Consider the following 12,317-nt stretch of genomic DNA (forward strand, 5'->3'; position numbering starts at 1 on the left):
TTCCTGCATAGAGCCTAGTAACCTGTGGTTGAACTAGATCACCTCTTTTATGAAGACATCCAGTCCTGATTTAAAGACCACAAGTGATGAAAAAAATACACCATATTCCATAGCAAACTATTCCAAGGATTAATTACCCTCACTGTTTCTAACCTGAATTTTCTAAGCCTCAGTTTCCAGCCACTGGATTTTGCTATGCCTTTGTCTGAAAGATTAAGGAGTCCTGTAGTATCGTATATCTTGCTCCTTATGTAGGTATTATGTCCAGTGATCAAGTCACTCCTTAACCTTCACTTCAGTAAAAGGAATAGACTGAACTCTCTAAGCCTGTTTGGGATCGACGGGCCCTGATATACTACAAATAATACCTTACAAAAAGATGGAACCTTTATCAACCATGCTCACTGTATATCTGGACAGAGCAGCGTGTTGTGGGATCAGCACTCACAATGAATGACTAACATTGCGTCCCATCGAAATTTAAACCCTGAAGGCTAAACTAATTTAAGAGCGACGAGACAAAGGGAGTTCAATAAGGGTGAAAACCACCTATGCTGCAGCTAGGTAACAAAAATCCCTTGGCCCCTGCATGGGAGGAAATGCAAAAGCCACCTTCACATGCATCTTTCTTTCCAAACACCAGCTTTCATGCATCACTAACCCACCAAGGACAAGTAAGTGAAAGAAAACCCAATCCAACATTTATATTTGTAAATGGCATGGATTTCCTTCCCAGCTACCAATAGCTCATCTAGAAAAACTCCATGTAACGTACAGACAATTGAACAGCCAACTCAAATTTGTCCTTACATACAGATTTGGGGAGGGGAGAGGGAGAGAAGGATTTTACAAAGTGTTTCCATGGATTTTTATTTTTAAATTCCAGTGGAAAAGGTTTTTAAACAAACATTCCTCCTGTGATTATTGCAACACTTAGAACTCGAAAATGAAGCTGGCCATAAATAGGAGTTAAAATTGACAAGTTCATTTTCATTTTTCAGAGTAGCATCCGTGTTAGTCCGTATTCGCAAAGAGAAAAGGAGTACTTGTGGCACCTTAGAGGTTAACAAATTTATTTAAGTATAAGCTTTCGTGAGCTACAGCTCACTTCATCGGATGCATTCAGTGGAAAATACAGTGTCCACCAGGAGGAAAAAATGCAAAGAGTACAGCTGCATAGTGAAAAATAAATTAGACATAAGATTCTGAGCTTTTACCATCTAAATTATTAGTAACAAAGGTAAAAAAAAATTCTGTGTGTGTTTTTCAAATGGATAGAGTGCTTTTAAATGGAACAAAGTGAATCTCTTTAGTGAATTTCTTTTCATTCCATTTGAAGAGTCTTTAAACATTCAATTTGTATATTGCACAAGTAGATAAATTAGAGCTGCTATGAAGCATGCTCCATACAGACTGCTAGAGTAAAGACTGCGTAGCTCAGTCTTACCGCACATTCTTCTAGTCAGTTCATAAAGAAGGATCAGTCTTGGTTGCAAATGGAGTTGTGCCCCACACAGGGTAAGCAAATGGAAGGAGAAACCCCCTTTGGAATGATGGCAGCTGCCCTCCCAGAGAGGAAAGGCTGGACCGCTGTATTTTTATAATGCAACTAATGTATCTAGAAACACTCCTCTTCCCTACCTCAACCCTCCCATGCACACACCCACTCTCTCTTAGGGAGCAGAATACAATTAGAATTTGTCATTCCTTGATCAAATAAACTCATTGAAAGGAGAGCCATCTTAATGGCTCAAATCTAGGAGACTAGGTGTAACACATCATATTTACTACAGCAAAGTCTGTGCCAATCTCTGTCAAGGGTTTTCCTGTTTGTGAGCTGAAAATTCAAAACAGGGGGATGCACAGTGCATGATGGAAAACAACCTTGTATGGCACAATGTCCAGAAATGGGGCAGAATCATGTCCCTGTCGAGGGTAATTCTGTGCACTCTGAATGATCAGAAGGAATTTGCAGTGTAAAAATAAAATAAGTAATAAAGGAGATGGCATGTCAATTTCAGCATGCTACAGAAATTAAAGGCTAAGAATGCAAATACTGGTAGACAAAAGGTTTTTTCCCCACCTTAACTATAGGGATATACCACAGTCTTCACCCAATCAACAAGAATTGTATTATGCATCCATATATGCTGCCATAGCAGGGGCGTGACCATATGCCATATAATACACTAAAATTTTTACAAGACCCATTTCAGACAGCTCCTAAGAAAAAGCCCATAAACATACAAAATAATTATGCAGAAAATCCTAGTGAGGCTAATGTCTCTTTATCTCCAGGAGAAAGCAGACAGAACTGCAATACCAAGGAGGGATTTGTCTGTCTATTGTGTCCCTGCTCATGGCTGTTACTATGGTTATCAATTACATCAAACAAGGTGACTCAGACACTTAAAATACAGGGGGGAAGATAAAGTGCATTTTCCCCCATGCTCCAGTAATACCAAGATTTTAGAATAATGAAACGTAAAAATCACATAATAGTGACCTGTGCTGCGTAACAAAGCAGCGTAACTCTTAGACTACATGACCCAAATAGCTCTCCTTCTATCCCCAATTTTATGATTAAAGGAGATAGTGACCATGCACAGAATACCTTTTACTTCTTAAAATGACAATTTTTTTTAAAAGTGCCCCCACATTAAACAGGATCCTCTCTGTAATGTTGAAGATATGATGAACTGCAAAATATGGCACCTCAGATGTGAAAAGGAAAAAAAGCCCACCCTTTCTCTCTCCAGATCCACACCTACTGCAGTACCCACAGACAACCTATGATTTGCCATCACCCCCACAATCAAAAGCAGTCTCCCAAACAGGAAACCAAACCTGGCAGCAGGAATGAGATGGGGGGGGAGGGGGAATGTAGAGAAAAGTGGGAAGGAGGGGAAAAAATAAAAATTCCCCTGTAAAATGCACCTGCAACCCTAGAGCCGCAACAGTGGTTGCAACTTGCAGCAGGATGGGAATAAAGCATCCATGTGAATTACATGAAATAGAAGACTGCTTTTAAGAAAAATCCCTTTGCAATTTAAAAAGCCAAGCTGGACCGGTACACACATTTATCCCCAGATAACGGTTGCAGCTGAGTTTTAACACACAAGCAAAGGAAACAGTGACAGAAACCTCCATTCCCTGAACAGCTCACGCCACCAAACCCACCCTTTAGGTTCCAGCAGAGACACACCCCTACCCCATTTTATAATGCAAAAAGTCTCCTCTGAATGCTGGGGGGTGGGAAGCAGATACAGCAACAGAAAAACACCCTCCCTGGAAATCGAAACAAATAGATTTTTTTTTTTGGTTATTAGATAGGTGCGCGTGTTGGGATTTTTCGGAGGCGGGGGGGGGGGGGGCCGCCAATCTCATTATTCTGCAAGCTGGATTCTGCAAATTTAAAAAAAAAAAAAACCCATCACCCTGCACAGGTTCCCTCCCTCCCTCCCTCTTTTTTTTTTTTTTTTTTATTATTATAAACACTGAGGTGAATGCAAAGTGAATACTGCAGAGAGCGCATGGTAGCCCCACATAGCCCTGGCACTGCACGCCCTCCAAGACCTTTGCAGTGCGCACACACACAGCCCCCTGCATTGCACTGCACTGCACTGCACGCAACTCCCCCCCCCCCCCCGCTGCAAACCCGTGCAGACACCTCACACCCCATTGCATGCACCTGTGCCCTGCCCCCAAGGTCTGCCGGTGCCCCCGCTCCCCCCGGGCGGGGTTTGCACTGGGTGGGGAGTCCCGGGCGCCTACCTGCCGCCGCGGCTGCTGCAGGGGGAGCTCGCTGGAGACGCGCAGCGAAGCCGGCTGGAAGGGGGGGGGGGGGGAGCGGGGGAGGGACAGGAGAGAGCGCGCGCGCGGGCGGGGGCCGCGCGCGGGCGGGGGCGAGCGCAGGCTCCGGAACCTTCGCCGAGCGAGTGCCCGGCTCCTGGGGCGCCGCCAGAGGGAGCAGCGGCGCGCGCGCAAGCGGACAACGACCGCAGCCTCCTCTCGCAGGGGGAGGCGCATGCGCCGAGTCGCCGCCCGCGGGAGCACCAGGGCGCAAGCGTACAACGGCCCGAGCGCCACTCACTGACCGCTCCCCCCCCCCGCCCTTCAGAAGCGCATGCGCGAGGCCGCCTTCGTCGTCGTCCGGCTCCTTTGAGGGAAGAGAATGTTTCTCCTGAGGGAACACGCGCCCCGAGGGGGGAGGGGCTGCGAGTCCTGGGGGACGGGCCTGGCCTGAGGGGGCGGGGCCTAGTCAGCAACCCCGCCCCCTTGTTACCCAACAGAGGGGGACCTGCCAGTCATCCGCCTGCCGCTTTCCCTCAGACACCCCCCACTGCCGGCGCCTCCCCCCTCAAGTGCCCCCTCACCGCAATTATCTGCCCCTCCCCCCTCCGAGGCGCCCCCAACCGCAATTGTCTGCCCCTCCCCCCTCCGAGGCGCCCCCGCAACCGCAACTATCTGCCCCCTCCCCCCTCCGAGGCGCCCCCGCAACCGCAATTATCTGCCCCTCCCCCCTCCGAGGCACCCCCACAACTATCTGCCCCCTCCCCCCTCCCAGGCCCCCCGCAACCGCAACTATCTGCGCCCTCCCCTCTCCTAGGCGCCCCCGCAACCGCAATTATCTGCCCCCTCCCCTCTCCGAGGTGCCCCAAGGGGCACCCCCAACCATAATTATCTGCCCGCTTCCCTCCTCTAAGTGTCCCAAAACACCCCTCCTCACTGTACTAGATGCCCCTCAATTCCTCCGATCACCAGACCTAAGAAACTTCTTGCCCTTTTAAAACCAGGCACAGCCATAGAGTAGACTGGGTTTTAGGTAACTACCCATTTTTACCAATTTGGCAAAACAATCTCACATTCCCCCACTGAAATGAAGGCAAAGTGGGGAACAGAACCCAGGGTTCAGGGTCTCAGCCTTTTGTTAGCCACTAGAGTATTCCTCCTCAATTAAATATCTATAATAAAATGGGCTATGGTTAAGAAAATAATCTGATCATGATGTGACAACTTATGGGGCATTTTCCACTGCTATTTCTCATTATACCTTCTCTTTTCTCCCTTTAGTACCTCTATCAGAAATCTGCTCCTAGATCACATACTCTCTCTTGATTTGCACCTAACTTTATTTATTATTTTTGATAATCAGTCAACACCTTGGGCCATTCTCACAAAAGAATCCCCCTACAGCTTCTCCACTAAATCCAATGACAAAGGATAAGTAACCATATAATAAAAAGAAAAGGAGGACTTGTGGCACCTTAGAGACTAACCAATTTATTTGAGCATGAGCTTTCGTGAGCTACAGCTCACTTCATCAGATGTTTACCGTGGAAACTGCAGCAGACTTTATATACACACAGAAATCATGAAACAATACCTCCTCCCACCCCACTGTCCTGGTGGGAGGAGGTATTGTTTCATGATTTCTGTGTGTATATAAAGTCTGCTGCAGTTTCCACGGTAAACATCTGATGAAGTGAGCTGTAGCTCACGAAAGCTCATGCTCAAATAAATTGGTTAGTCTCTAAGGTGCCACAAGTCCTCCTTTTCTTTTTGCGAATACAGACTAACACGGCTGTTCCTCTGAAACCTGTCATATAATAAAAGGCAATAATTCTACTGTGGGATCTCTGTTAAATTCAAGAGCAAGAACCTGAGTGAATTGTCTCTAGACGATACAGTGGAATTTGCTTGATACCTATTTGTAAAAAAATAAAAAATAAAAATTGAATAATCATCATCATAAAGATCCTTTCCTGAACACAACCATGCAAAACACTAAAGCTTTGTAAAGCGTGAGAGTTAGAGTTTTCCTTATCCCACAAGTCCATGAACTACTGGGGAGTGTGGAGAAAGCAAAGGATGGGGCCAACAAAAGCAGCAGAGGCCAGTGTGTTTGTGTGATGTACGTAGCTAGCTACGTAACTTATCACTTTTGTTTTCTCAATACTGCACCTTTATGTTTCTCAGGAGCCTTCCTCTCTGCAGGGGCAGGTACCATGGGCTCAAGCCTGCAAAGTGATGAGTCTCAATCTAGACCACAGTTATAGCTCTAGTTAAGTACACCCCCTCCCTGTTGGCTGCTCACCAGATTGTTGTGGAGGAAATCCCAGACTCTGGATCCTCAAGTGTTTTACGTTTCCCAGGGTCTCCACAGGCCCACATAGTTTCCCCGTTGCATCTCTGGCACATGTCCTAGTCACTGACTCTCAATCTGTTAACCCTTTGCAGAAATGGAGCCCCTCTATCTTAAACCCTGTCAAAGTCAGATTCAGGACTCACATAATTTGTCAGACCACTCTGTTTATTAGCAAAGCGCTTTGCTAATGCACCCAGATGTGAGCCCCTCTCTGAGGCCCAAGATAACTTATTTATACAGTTAAGCCAAAGCCAATTTAACATAAGAGACAAAAGAAAGCAGAAACTGACAAATATACATACATATCTTATTTGCATACTAACGTTTACCAATCTCCTAGCTCAGTAGGAGCTCTAAGTTAATTAGTTTGAGGACCCATTGTCTCACACTCCTTAATGTTTCTCTTCCTGAAAACTATATTTCAACAAACCCTTCAAGCAGCATTTCTTTAATGAATTATAATTTCAATATAATTCATTCTACTTTCACAACCCCCAGGTCCAGTGTAAGACACCCCTCGGGGCTTAAATACACCCTCTCACAGAACTCGACCCAAAGGCACAAGCCTTCTGGTTTACCCCTTCCAGTGGCCATGTGGTAGTGTAGCATTACACATAGAGACACTGTACTCAGAAGTCTAATACATTATTGATTCTGTATTTAATCACATGAGAGTTATACAGATCCATTAGAAAGAAAAAAATACACCCTGCACACAAATTTCCCCTCACTCTAGTTCACCGTTCCTTTGGGGGTCCTTGAAGGACCATCTGTGTTCAGGGTCCCCCTTCCCCAGTTCATCTAGCTCCTGCAAGACTTCCTTCATCTTAAGCTGGTGAAAAAAGGGCAAAGGAGAGAGACCAAATAGAACAGTTCCTGTCATTTATAATCTTCCAGTTTCCTGTGTCAGATGCTTCCTAAAAAGAAAAGAAGTACTTGTGGCACCTTAGAGACTAACCAATTTATTTGAGCATGAGCTTTCGTGCTCAAATAAATTGGTTAGTCTCTAAGGTGCCACAAGTACTCCTTTTCTTTTTGCGAATACAGACTAACACGGCTGTTACTCTGAAACCTGTCAGATGCTTCCTAGTCATCCTCAACAGGTGACCATAGAGTCCTACTAGGTGCCTTCATTGCTAGGCAACCACCTCTGAGCAGGAGCCAGTCTTTTGTCAAGAGCCGTTACATTTCAAGGGAAGACCATCCAGATATAATAACCCTGGATTGCCAGTACTTTGCCACTACCCCCCTTGGAATTTTGGTCCCACATGGAAGTCAAAGGACAACAGAAGATGAAAGGGTGCACCTTCAAAATAGCTTACTAAATTGAAAGCTTACTAAAGACACATACAAGAAGTTCATAATCTCGCAGAGAATTCATAAATTATACAGACAGATTCCCCAAGTGTTTGTAACAATTAAAGTATGTACTTAACTTTTTGCATGAGTTGTCCCATTGAGTTCATTTCTTACCAATGTGAGCAGGGTTTAAATTCAGTTCCCTGTGAACAAGCAGCCCTACCCCCCAGCCCCACAACTAGCCCTTTTGCTGGCAATCGCTGAGGGATGAGCTCATACTAGTCTTTCAGTAATTATAAGGTAGTCCCTCCCAGTACACAAACATTGGGAATCATTGGTGCCTCATTGGTGAGACTCCCAACACAGGAGTCTCAAATTCAATTCCCAACCAACACACTGCATAATTTCAAAGAGGAAGGAAAGCCCAGTAGTTAGGGTGATAGTATGGGATTTAGGTGAGCCAGGTTCATAGAGTTTAAGGCCAAAGGGACCACAAGATCATCTGGCCTGACCTCCTGTATGTCATAGGCCCATAAAAACCACCTAGCCACCACCATACCAAGCCCAACAAACAAAATTAGACCAAAGTATTACGGCTCTCTGGAGACAGACCCATTACATGCCATAGGCATAGAACAGGAGGAACCAAGATGCACTAATGCTCAAGGCCACTGCAGTGGCAGAGAACTGATTAGTTGAGATGTACCCAGATGATTCTAGGAAGTGACCTGTGCCCCACACTGCCAAGGAAGGAGACCCTCCACACTCCCCAGTGTTCAATTCACTGCTCTGCCATAGATTCCCCATGTGACTTGGGCAAGTCACTTAGGCCCAGATCCTTAAGGGTATTTAGGTTCCTAACTTTGTCTCTTTGTGCCTCAGTTTCCCTTCTGTAACATGCAGATACTAGCATTGCCCTATGAGTATCTAAGATAGCTATAGGGTAAGGCCAACGTGGAAAACTTTTCCTGCCACTGCCCTGACAACTCTGTTGTGTGTCTAGGGAACTTCAGTCCCCAGAGCTACTAAACCAGTGCTGTTCCCTAGCATGAACATTTAAGAACAAGACATTTCAGTGACATTGATCTATAATATTGGGGGAGGGGGGAAGCAATCTTGCTCTGAATCAAGGACATTAACTTGAAGATAGTGATCTTGCTTTGCATATTGTAGAAGATCCACAATAAAGACTTCTGATTTTCTTCCTCAGTGTACAACTATGATGCACATCTTAAACTTACACATCATTGAAATAAGTGCACTGCTCAAAGCCAAAATTCAGCCCTTGTATACTTACACAAGGTTTTCATGAGAACTACATATTTGCATCAGAGAGCACCTTGGCTTTTTGAAGTGCAGTTGCACAAAAATGTATTCCCCAGCAAAGAGGTTTCTTTCCTATGGACACTGGGCTTAATTCTGACCTTTGGACTCTTGTATTGGGAGATGGACTGGTGGATTTAATAGGTCTTTCCCATTTATAAAGTCTATGATTCCTCATAGTAGGGGCAAGACTGAGCCTATGAAGTACAGATCATCATTGCTGTGAGCTTAGCATTCCATCTGCTACGCAGAGCTGCTACCAAGAGCATTTTACAGTGGAAGAGTGCTTAGAAAAATGAAGTAATCATATCACTGTTGTCAACAGGCAATTTCCTAGATATGTAGCAGTTGGGAGATGACTGAACTACCTGTCCTGTCTACCCACAGTGTCACACATATGTCAATAATGCTCTGCAAAACACATGGCTCTAAACAGTCCCCTTAATTTTTATTTGGAAAATTCATTGTGTGATAATAGTGAGGCTATCCAGGCAATATGTTTGCACCACTTCTCTAGCTGGTACACCATAAACCTTCATCACTAGTCCAGACATCTCTGGAACTGGAAGCATGCTACGAGAGCACCACAGATCAAACACTAGGGCAAGTTAGGGAATGTATCAAAGACCTGGCAACACTCAAGGACCCTGCTGCAGCACTAAAGCAGCGGGAGGGAGTTCTGGTGATGTTTGGAGAACCGCAGGAGCAGTGCAAGTCCCAGAGTGCTTCTGATCTCCCAGTGGAATGAACTCATGTTAATCAGCACATCTCCTGGCACTGCCCAATAGGTACAACATATAAACACTCTCAAAACAAAAAGAAAAGGAGTACTTGTGGCATCTTAGAGACTAACAAATTTATTTGAGCATAAGCTTTCATGAGCTACAGCTCACTTCATCGGATGCATTCAGTGGAAACAGATTTCTTAAAGGCACAAAACCGCATGTTCTTAGTTAAAGGTATATTTTAATTACTTCAGTGGAGACTATTCTAGTGAAGGGTCTTTTTACACTAAAAAAGTGGGTTGGTTAAAGATACCTATCTCTTCATCCCCAAAAGGAGTGGCAGAGTCTCGCTTTATACCCCAGCACTTGAACAGGGTACTGCCAGCCTTCGGGGCAGAAGGGGGACCTGGAAGGCCTTCTATTTCCTCCCGTCAGGAAATACAAGACCCAGGCCCAAGGATCCCTCTTTCCGCTTCCCCTAAAGCAGGGATATGACAATGTCTTTCCTTTTCTGGATCGTGGGTGATTCACACAGTACAAAAACAATGAGGAGTCCTTGTGGCACCTTAGAGACTAACACATTTATTTGGGCATAAGCTTCGTGGGCTAGAATCCACTTCATCAGGTGGGTTCTAGCCCATGAAAGCTTATGCCCAAATAAATGTGTTAGTCTCTAAGCATAGGTGCCAACTTCACCTCTTTTCCGTGGGTGCTTGACCCCCCCTCTGCTCCCGCCCCTGCCCACCTATTCCCATCCCTTCCCCACCCCCATTCCAACTCCTTCCCCAAAGTCCCTGCCCCAACTCCACCCCTCCTTGCCCCTATTCCAACTCCTTCCCCAAATCCCCGCCCCGCCTCTTCCTCACCTCCTCCTCTGAGCACCTGACATTCCCACTTCTCCTCCCCCTGCCCCCAGAGTATGCAAACAGCTGTTTGGCAGCAGCCAGGTGGGAAACGCTGGGAGGTAGGCGGAGGAGCAGGGATGCGGCGCGCTTAGGAGGGGGAAGAGGAGGAGGAGGAGGAGGGGGGCAAGCTTGGCTGCCGGTGGGTGCAGAGCACCCACTAATTTTTTCCCCATGGGCGCTCTAGTCCTGGAGCACCCACAGAGTCAGCACCTATGTCTTTAAGGTGCCACAAGGACTTCTCATTATTTTTGCTGATACAGACTAACACAGCTACCCCTCTGAAACCTGTTGCACAATACAGTTAATCATGCTCTAAACTTTGCGTGAAAAGGATAAGCATGTACTTCTGAACCCCTCTAGAAGTCCTATTGGGTTCCACTCAAGAAAGCCTAGCTCTGCATCCACTGACAGGAAAGTGGAAATACAACTGGGCAACTCTAAGAGGCAAGAGTGTCCAGACAAATACTGGAATGTCAAAGATAGATAAAATTCCTCTTTAAAAAAAAAGGGTGGCGGGGGGTGGAGGAGGAGGTAAGTTGCCACTAGAACAGCTACAAATATTTCCTTGCCTCAGTCTCCCCCTGTTCTGAGCAGCCCCAATCATCTTTTCACTCAGATAGAGAAATGAGATAGTGAAGTCAACTGTAGTTTGGCAATTCACTTTGATAGAAGCAGGTCAAATGACAAACGGTTATTCCTTCCCCTTACGGATATCTGGGCACCAAGAGGGAAGTCATTTTTACTGCGATGGTCAGATCTCAAAAGCTAAGCAGAGCTGAGTTAGTACCTGTAAGGAAGACCTCTAGGAAATGCCCACATTCTGGGAACAGTTTCCTCGGCCTCAGTACCGAGCCACTGACTCTACATGGCAGTAGGGGATACTGTGCTGCTCAGTGCCATCTTTCACGTGAGACACAAAAATAAGTTCCTAACGACTTGTCATTAAAGGGCCTAGGACATGTATTGTAACCATATGGCAGTTAACTCTGGTGCGCTGGCCAAATTCCAACTTGGGTAATTCTACTCTGCCTCTCTAAATTGCCCCTACATTTCGAACTGAAAATGGGATTTTTAGGTTTTTATTGTTGTTGTTTTTGCTGGAACTGTGACGAGCATAGCTGTGTGCTGTTAAAAAGCCATGAAGTTTCACCCTAGAAGTCAAGCGTTAGAGAAAACCATTCACCAGGATCTTTGCTTCTGTATCTCAGGTTCCCCATCCACGAAGTGGGGACGATCATGCTGACCTATCTCATGGAGAAGTTGTGCAGCTTAATGTTTTGAAACTGCTTTGAGATCTTGCTATAGGTACTACAGAAAGGCAAAGATTGACTTATTAGAATGACAGGTTTCAGAGGAACAGCCGTGTTAGTCTGTATTCGCAAAAAGAAAAGGAGGACTTGTGGCACCTTAGAGACTAACCAATTTATTAGAGCATAAGCTGTAGCTCACGAAAACTTATGCTCAGATAAATTGGTTAGTCTCTAAGGTGCCACAAGTCCTCCTTTTCTTTTTATTAGAATGACTTATTTACTTTGAATAGTAGGAAAAATTACCATTGATTTCTACATAATTCTCTTTATTTTTAGCCTAGTTCAGCAGGATCTCAAAGTTGTCCTCTGATAGCCAGTCAATAGCCTTTGTTAAATTAATTTGGTGAGTCTCAGTCCTCTGCCTAGAGGACAAATGATGTTTTTTGTGATGTGGCCATTTCAGTGCGGGGGAATGGGTATGCGAAGTGATCCCTCTATACAAAGTAGTATGTAAAATGGTTTGGGAGCCTTCAGGATAAAAGGCTGTTTAAATGCAACTATGATACAAACATTTTTGTAATAATTTCTCAGTTTTTTTTTTAAATGTAAGCTTCATATCCTGACACTGCACTGTATGTTGGACCTTGTCCACATACAAACTTGTACT

At 45.2% G+C, this 12,317-nt stretch overlaps 1 protein-coding gene across 1 annotated transcript in view; it reads right to left on the minus strand.

Annotated features, from left to right (window-relative positions):
• MAPT (microtubule associated protein tau) overlaps nt 1-4,109 on the minus strand; it is a 93,934-nt gene extending 89,825 nt beyond the window's left edge. Inside the window, exon 1 of the mRNA XM_073325489.1 lies at nt 3,775-4,109. The gene's annotated coding sequence lies outside the window, so the exon portion shown is untranslated. The remainder of the gene's footprint in view (nt 1-3,774) is intronic.
• Nucleotides 4,110-12,317: the final 8,208 nt, after the last annotated feature.

Source organism: Lepidochelys kempii, chromosome 27, assembly GCF_965140265.1.
Source record: "Lepidochelys kempii isolate rLepKem1 chromosome 27, rLepKem1.hap2, whole genome shotgun sequence".
NCBI lineage: Eukaryota > Metazoa > Chordata > Testudines > Cheloniidae > Lepidochelys > Lepidochelys kempii.